General features: G+C 38.7%; 1 protein-coding gene across 1 annotated transcript in view; it reads left to right on the forward strand.

Moving 5' to 3' along the window:
- macrod1 (mono-ADP ribosylhydrolase 1) overlaps nt 1-9,196 on the forward strand; it is a 273,972-nt gene that overhangs the window by 94,621 nt on the left and 170,155 nt on the right. The gene's annotated exons all lie outside the window — the stretch shown is intronic.

Raw genomic sequence — 9,196 nt, forward strand, 5'->3', positions numbered from 1 at the left:
CATTCACACACTGCTAGTGATGGTAATCTACTTGTAGCCACAGCCGCCCTGGGGAGGTCTGACAGAAGTGAGGCTGCCATTTGGCGCCATCGGCCCCTCTGACCACCACTAACACAGGCAAGTTGGGTGAAGTGTCTTGCCCGAGGACACAACAGCAGGATACCCCTGGCGGGAGCTGGAATCGAACCCATGACTCTCGGATCATGAGGCAACCCGCTCTACCACCTGAGCTACTGCTGCCCCATAAATGCACCATTTGCTGTTATTTTATTGTTAAACTAAGACTTTAGCTGTTGCCCAGTCTTGTTAATCACTACCAATATTAATTTGACACATTATCCATTCCTCTGTTATCTATATCAGCTCTATTCTCTTCAGGCTGATGAGCGGGGTTGGAGCCTGGAGCTGAGACACAAAGTCAACCATGCACACACGCTTAAACCACAATCAATAAAAACAATGAATAGTTAGAATATCAAATAACAAACCTATTATTAACCTGGGAGAACATGTATATAATCAAATACAGTCTTCCTTACACAAACATCTTTTTTTGAAACCCAGTACAGTATTTTATTTTGAACGTTCTGTCTCCGTTGACCAACGATCCTCGACCCGTCTAGTGTTTTGCTACACGGCAAGGTCACGGTCGTGGCCCAGCTGCATCCCCAGTAGTCCTTGTTCTGCTCTCTGGTAAATCAGCTGCAAGCTTGAAGGCACTGACGGGGGTGAACTGGTTCATGTGCTGCTACAATACGCTAAGCTAACCAAAGCTACAGAGCAGAACAAGGAAAACTGTCTTACTGGACAGGAATATGAGTATCCCTGCAAACCGCCAACGTCGCATGGGCGTACAGATCATGTCTCCGTTGGTCCACACCACTTTAGTAGGACGTGCAGACTAGGTGTTCGCACAGTGGGATGTTATTCTGTTATTTGTTTGTCACATGCAGCTTCTCCCTTATGTTTTGCTTCCTTTAAAAATGAAGAAATGTGAGTTAAAACCCCGCTGTTCATGATTGAGCCTAATGATGAAATATTTATATATAAATAGTGCGCTATGTGTTTCACTGTTTTCCCTTGTTAGACTGTCAACATATACAGTGGGGTAAAAAAAGTATTTAGTCAGCCACCGATTGTGCAAGTTCTCCCACTTAAAATGATGACAGAGGTCAGTAATTTACATCATAGGTACACGTCAACTGTAAGAGACAGAATGTGAAAAAAAATCCATGAATTCACATGGCAAGATTTTTAAAGAATTTATTTGTAAATCAGGGTGGAAAATAAGTTGTTGGTCAGTAACAAAAAAATCAACTCAATACTTTGCAACATAACCTTTGTTGGCAATAACAGAGGACAGACTCTTCCCAGTCTGGTGCTGGTCTACAATTCTTTTCCTGGTGCCCTGGTGCTCTTTGGTCTTGGCCATAGTGGAGTTTGGAGTCTGACTGTTTGAGGCTGTGGACAGGTGTCTTTTATACAGATAATGAGTTCAAACAGGTGCCATTAATACAGGTAACGAGTGGAGGACAGAAAAGCTTCTTAAAGAAGACGTTACAGGTCTGTGAGAGCCAGAGATTTTCCTTGTTTGAAGTGACCAAATACTTATTTTCCACCCTGATTTACAAATAAATTCTTTAAAAATCCTGCCATGTAAATTCATGGATTTTTTTTCACATTCTGTCTCTCACAGTTGAAGTGTACCTATGATGAAATTACTGACCTCTGTCATCATTTTATGTGGGAGAACTTACACAATCGGTGGCTGACTAAATACTTTTTTGCCCCACTGTATAACCAGTCAAAACAGAAGGAACCCCATCTAGTGGCTGGTTGCAGTATACATTTTAAGTCCCACCCCCTCCATGTAAGCAAATGGGTCGTTTTTTTAATAAAAAATTAAAATACTTCTCAGATTGTTTTACTAGATGTATTTATTTATTTATTCACACAACCAGCTCAGGGGCCTAGTGGTCTGAGACTGGGAGATTGTGGGTTCAAATCCCAGTCGGGCCATACCAAAGACTTTAAAAATGGGACCCAATGCTTCCCTGCTTGACATTCAGTGTTAAGGGGTTCGTTTGAAGGTTAAAACCACCAAATAGTTTCCGTCTACAGCTCACTGCTCCCACAGGGGATGGGTCAATGCAGAGAACACATTTCACCAGTGTGCGACAAGTGGGACTTAAACTCCTACCTCACTGCTGCATCTTGCAATATTTACTTTTCCAATATGTTTAGTAATTTTTTATTGCTAGATATTGTGCAAATGAGTAGATGGGAATTTGTAACCTCACATCCTGACTACAAGACTCTGGTTTTTGAAAATACAAAACAACAGAGCTATTAAACGGAATGTTTTCTTCATCCTTTAACAGCATAGGTAAGTGTAAATGCTAGGGATGTCCCAATACAACTTTTTCATTTCCGATACGATGCCGATATGGCAGCCTTCAGTATTGACCGATACCGATATCAGCACAAATCATACATATTTTACCTATTTTGTAGTATGGGATTTATGAAAGGCTTGATCAACTTTTATTACTCAATCGGAGAACAAGAGCCAATATCATTAAAGTGCAAGTCAACCCCCACCAGAGTCTAACTCCACTCCCACTTCATGTTTGAAAAATGCAACAAATGCTGTTGCCTGGCAGACCGAGAGGGCAGAGCTGCTAACAAATACACACACACAGGCTCACGACAGCATTGTGACATCATAATGTACCAGTTTACATCATAGCATACCTCTTAGCCAATAGCGGTGGCAGATTTAAATTCAAATACAGTGCAGAGTTTTTACCTGACAATGGCACAACACTGCCAGTTTTAGGCAGAATATTTAAATTTTAACTAAGATGCACTGAAGTGTCAAATTATAGACGGCACGTGTCTGCAGCACGATTAGACACTCGTTTATTTAGTTTATCAGCAAAAAAATGTTTATTTGGGGGTGACTTGCTCTTTAAGTATGAAAAAACTGACCTTTTTTTTACCATCGGTTACAAAATTATAAAACCTTAACGGACTTTTTATATCTAAAGATTTTTGATGCAGTCCGATATAATCCCATACACTGTTTTTGGGCCGATATCGATATTGGAATCGGACATTCCTAGTTAATGCATAGGCCACCCTTCTACATGTTCATAAGTTAGACAAACAACAAACCACACAAATCTACTTTGAATAAAGATGGATAACCTTTAAAGTGACTGTTATATGGTATATGTGATATGAGACCTAAAAAATCTTCTGCTGAAATGAACAATAGTTTCTTACTTTTACCAACCTTCATGCTATTTATTGACCCTTTGAAGATTCATTGTTTATCTGCAAAAATCACAAATGACAAAAATAAACAGTAACAGTGAAAATAGTCTAATCTTGGCACTGCAACAAAAGTAAACAAGCATGCTCTGTATTAATTGTGTTTAATGCTATTTTCAGTTTGTTTTTTTGTTTTATGCTGGTTCTGTTAAAATCATGCCAAGATGTAATGTTGAGTTGCACAGCTGGCAGAATGTGAAATAGTTAAAGGACTAAATAATTATCCCCCTCAGAATGGTTATACCTTTTAAAATTAAGTACCTCGTGGAAATACTTCTTGAAGGTCAACGCTGCATATGCGCAACATTACACTCCCAGTGGACAACAAACTTCCCATTAAGGTAACTGCATGTTTTATATCAGTTTTTTTCCCCTTTCACACAAAGCGTTGGAGCTTTCATTAACCGCCACGCGCTAAGTGCCTTTATCTTATGTGCAGAACCAAACCCCCAGCGAACACTGGTTGTAGAAATATAAGGCGTTCATCAGGCATGCAGAGTATGGAGAGAGATTCATCAAAAGCCATTAACTGCTTCGCTGCTTGCCCGTTTGCTTCATCCTGGAGTAAAGTAGACTACATAACCAACTGGGAAATTATCATGCAGTTTGCTCAAATACAAATAGAGACAAATAAAAGTGTCCTCGTTTACATTTTAAAGGACACTTTCTAGAGCTGAGGAGAACTAACAACAGATAAATGTTTGAAGAGTCTAAACTGAACACAGTGCAGTCTAAAATCAGAGTTTAAGTGAGTGTCATTGCTTTTAACCAGATGGGAAGGAGCATGTTGAGCTCTGAGAGGTAGGTAGCTGGTTGTTGTGGTGAAATAAATTGCCCATTTCATAAAACAGCAGTGATATTCAGTTTGTGGCTTGTAAACTGATTTATATGAGCGGAGCGCTCCTAAAATACGTTATGAAAACAGCTGGATGTTGGACAGAATGCTTAAAAGGCTTTATGTGAGGTGTTAAATGAATGAACGGCATGCAAAATAGCAGAAAATAACAGAAATGTTGATGTATGAAAATGTTTATATGTGAGGCTACGGATTAGTCATTATGTCATTCATTAGTAATTCAGTGTGTGTCTTAATACTCATCTAATTAGCAAAACATTAGGCTCTGTGTTACACAGAGATAAAAGCAGGAGTGATTTGTAAATTGCCCAAAAATGTATATTTTATTTAGTATGGTGTAGAGAGGATTGAATTTAATTCCAGCAACAGTTTTTAAAAGGCTGGAGCTAAAACAATGCAACAGTAAGATAACACTAAAATAAATACATCTCATTGAGCTTTTCACACCTCTGTAAAAGGATTTGATGCAAAAATACATGAAATAGTTTGTCATTAGTCAAGATGAGCAATAGTTTAACATGCTGGCAGATCAACTGTTTATGGGAAAAAATGCAGGAGCTAAATATTTGTGTCCTTGACATAAAATGGTTACGATTTTAACAAACTAATTGTCTAAAACAGCAGAAAATCTAGAGAATGATTTCCGTTAATAATGGACACGATGTAAACGGCGATGACAAATCTCACATCTGCATCCCTTCAGGCAGAGCTTCATTAAACAGCTGAGCCTCATGTTTAAATCCCTGCATAGACTCAGGATCGCTTCTGAAAAGCACAGTGAGTGTTTCATCTCTGCATTAGTAAAATATTACACATGAGAGGCAGCAACGGCTCTGGGCTCAGGCTTATTTAAAATTTAGAAAACAGCTGTGTGGTCTGATGAATCCAAAATGTTAACTGTTATTTTAAATGAAGGATGCTCTGCTTTCCCGTCTAAAGAGGCAGACCACATGGCTTGTTCTTACACAGGGCTGATGGACCTGCATCATCAGAGATGGGGTGGTGGTGCCAGTGTGATAGGCTAAAAGACTGCTTGATGCCCAAGCTTAAAGACTGCATTTATACCCCTCTATGCAGCTCCAAGGACGATCCAGTGACTGTTCGTTATTTGATATAAGACTGATTTCATTTGAACAATAGTGTGGTAAAAAATGCAGTTTACAGTACCAATGCTTTCCAGTGAACGTAAAATCATAGCAGTTCATATAGATTAAAAACAGACCAATGTAAATATATTAACAATACTGTTTAAAAGCTAACATTTAATGTTATATTTCATGTTAATGTCATTTTAGTTAAAAAGAGTGAATTGTGTATCGGCCATCGACTAACAAGCCTTATTTGCGATCGATTAGTAGTGACTTAGCCTTCCACTAGGGGGAAAACGGCGCGCTCGCTCCTCATTGCATTAAACGACTGCATGAGAGAATCAGCTCACAAATCACTTTCGTGATTCTTTCTCCCCTGTTTCAGGGGTGTAACACCTGTACATCTGAGAAGTCAACCTTAATGCCGAACATTTACATACAGTCTGGAGCAACACTTGCTGTCATTGTATCCTGGGGAACAACGTTTTTTTATTGTTAATTTTCTACAAGACAACGTTTATGAAAAAAACAAGATTAGAGTAGTGCTGCCAAGATTTGTCAATTAGTCATGACTACGTGGACGACCAAAATCAGTGTATTAATCAATGTCACCCTTTCATTTTTGAAGCTTTGTTTTTCCTCTCTCAAAACTGCAGTTGTAGCGTCTTCTGTTTTGCCGTGCTTTCTTGCTTTGTGCTGTGGCTTCATTTGAAAAGTCCGAGCGATCATGCAGAGTTAGCAACAGAGCTTGAATGTTTGGGAGGCTTTTATAAAAATGATCAAGAATCATGTACAGAATCTGCAAAGGTAGAACCTGCCTTCCATGGCACGGTGATGCACACAAGCATGTTGTGGCTGACGGCGAAGAGTGAGAGTTGTCTCTGTAAACTAATATGCTAGTTAGCTGCTAACATCAACAATGAGCTGTACTGATATCAGTGATATTAACAGCAGTGATTACTCTTAGCACAGATATTTCCTGTGCCTGATGTTTTATTTTATAAAGCTGTGTTACAGTGTTAAAAAACGTTGCTCTTCAGTGGAGGACTTTGTTACCAAGACAACAACCAGGATTTATTTTTGTTTTGCCCAGCGCCTTGTTTTCATTTTTCCCCCCACAAGTTGCATTGTTCATTAAAAGGTGTTGAATGAGCTGTCATCCTAATTGTAGTTATTATTAGATTGCACATAAAACTTAGAGATAATTCTTCAAGTTAGAAGCTAATGACGGTTGTAGTAGGTTAGTTAATGCTGCTGCAATTTACACGTGATCATATTAGTCAACACTAAAGTAACCGGTCAACAATCTGAAGGATTATCAAAATAATCATTTGTGGTACCCCAAGACTAGAGTACTACTACTACTACTGCTGCTGCTACTACTACAACTACTGCTACTACTACTACTACCACTACTATTTCTACTACTACTACTACTACTGCTGCTGCTGCTGCTCCTACTACTACTACTTCTACTACTACTACTACTACCACTACTACTTCTACTACTACTACTACTACTACTACTACTGCTGCTGCTGCTCCTACTACTACTACTTCTACTACTACTACCACTACTACTTCTACTACTACTACTACTACTACTGCTGCTGCTGCTGCTCCTACTACTTCTACTACTACTACTACTACTGCTGCTGCTGCTGCTGCTCCTACTACTACTACTTCTACTACTACTACTGCTGCTGCTACTACTACAACTACTGCTACTACTACTACTACCACTACTACTAATTCTACTACTACTACTACTACTACTACTACTACTACTGCTGCTGCTGCTGCTCCTACTACTACTACTTCTACTACTACTACTACTACTACTAATGCTGCTGCTCCTACTACTACTGCTGCTGCTGCTCCTACTGCTACTACTTCTACTACTACTACTACTGCTGCTGCTGCTCTTACTACTACTACTTTTACTACTACTACTACTTCTAGTACTACTACTACTACTACTACTACTACTACTAATGCTGCTGCTCCTACTACTACTACTACTGCTGCTGCTGCTGCTCCTACTGCTACTACTTCTTCTACTACTACTACTGCTGCTGCTGCTTTTACTACTACTACTTCTACTACTACTACTACTACTTCTACTACTACTACTACTGCTGCTGCTACTACTACAACTACTGCTACTACTACTACTACCACTACTACTTCTACTACTACTACAACTACTACTACTGCTGCTGCTCCTACTACTACTACTACTACTACTACTACTACTACTACTACTACTACTACTACTACTACTGCTGCTCCTACTACTACTACTACTTCTACTACTACTACTGCTGCTGCTCCTACTACTGCTACTTCTACTACTACTACTACTACTACTACTACTATTGTAACGTCCAGCAATAGTCAGTTTTTAGGTACAGTTTGACCATTCAACATCTGGTCAAAAATGAGACACGAGACTGCATGTGTCCTCTTTAAATCAACCTGCCTTCATCCCACCAGCTGGATCTCAGAGCCTCTCTGCAGCTCTGAAGACAGATAACGAAATGTCAACAATAACATTCTCTCCTCAAGGTCCAATCTTTCAGGACTCTCCATATAAGGAACACTCGCAGTCCGGATTTCCTAAATCAGATTTGAACTTCTACAACTTATAAGCTAGATAATCATTAAATAAACATTTGTTTATTGCTACGTATAATAATTATAATATAATGAAATGTTTCATTAATCTGTGCTCAATGATTGAAGCTTGAAATGAATGTTATGTTATGATTACAGTGATTGAAATACATTTCAGCATGCTAATATGACAAGGTCATAACCATTTGCACTCACACAAGGACAAAGTAAGGTTAAGTTAAACCCATGAGACATAAATAGTCCCTTACCCCAGATCAGAGCCTCGGGTATCAAGGAAGGCGTGTGTTTATGAGATTCTTGGTAATATTTCTCAAACTTGTCAACCTCTGGTTGGCTACACAAATCATAACATGAGTACATTAAAACCAGATTACTGTGGTTTTTTCCTCAGTTCTAGAGAAAGCTTCAGACCGGCCACCTGAAGCTAAACCTTCTTTAACCCATCAAAGCTTTTGACACATTGTCAAAATCTTTTTGCACCTGCGAAGCTGATACCGCAACAGTTCCTGCAGAACAAGCTGATATTGTTTAGACTCCTTAAAAGTCTCAGACGCGCGGTTTCATCCATCTGTTGTTACTTGGAGACAACTCTTAAGACCGGTTTAGTGGGGCCGCAGTTTCTTCTACGGACCTCTGTGCCTGGAAGTCCGAGGACTTCGACATTCCGGATCTATCACGAGGGTCTTCGAGTGGGTATGTAGACATGACAGATAGCGTCTGATGTGTTTTGATAATAATCAACTTTATAGCTTAACACAAACCAAATTGTTTTACATCCAGAACTCAGCTCTCCTAGATACGGAAGTTCTGACCAACACCGCATTCACACCTAGGTTTCATACACCATATCTAGTTCCATCCATCACAGTAAATGTTAGTTAACTTGTCATGTTTTAATTGTTGGTAAAATAAACTCATACTTTTATAAACCTGACTGTTTTCTGAATCTTTTTTCTGAAGTGTGTACAATCCCTTAATAAACAAAGAATCCTAGAATCTTCTGATAAACACTGTAAAGACCAAGCAGGGTTGATATATATTTTTTTCTCTTTATTTGTTTCATTCAAAGTGTTAATATATATATATATATATATATATATATATATATATATATATATATATATACAAACAACAACAAAAAAACTTACATAAACATGAACGCCAAACAATTTGAATGAAGAGGGGCAGAAGGAAGAAATATCGTATATTATCTGCCCCATTTACAAACCAAACTTTTTAATAATGCTTCCATACAATTCTCAATAAACAGCAAAACAAA

Source organism: Nothobranchius furzeri, chromosome 1 (genome assembly GCF_043380555.1).
Source record: "Nothobranchius furzeri strain GRZ-AD chromosome 1, NfurGRZ-RIMD1, whole genome shotgun sequence".
NCBI classification, from domain to species: Eukaryota; Metazoa; Chordata; class Actinopteri; order Cyprinodontiformes; family Nothobranchiidae; genus Nothobranchius; species Nothobranchius furzeri.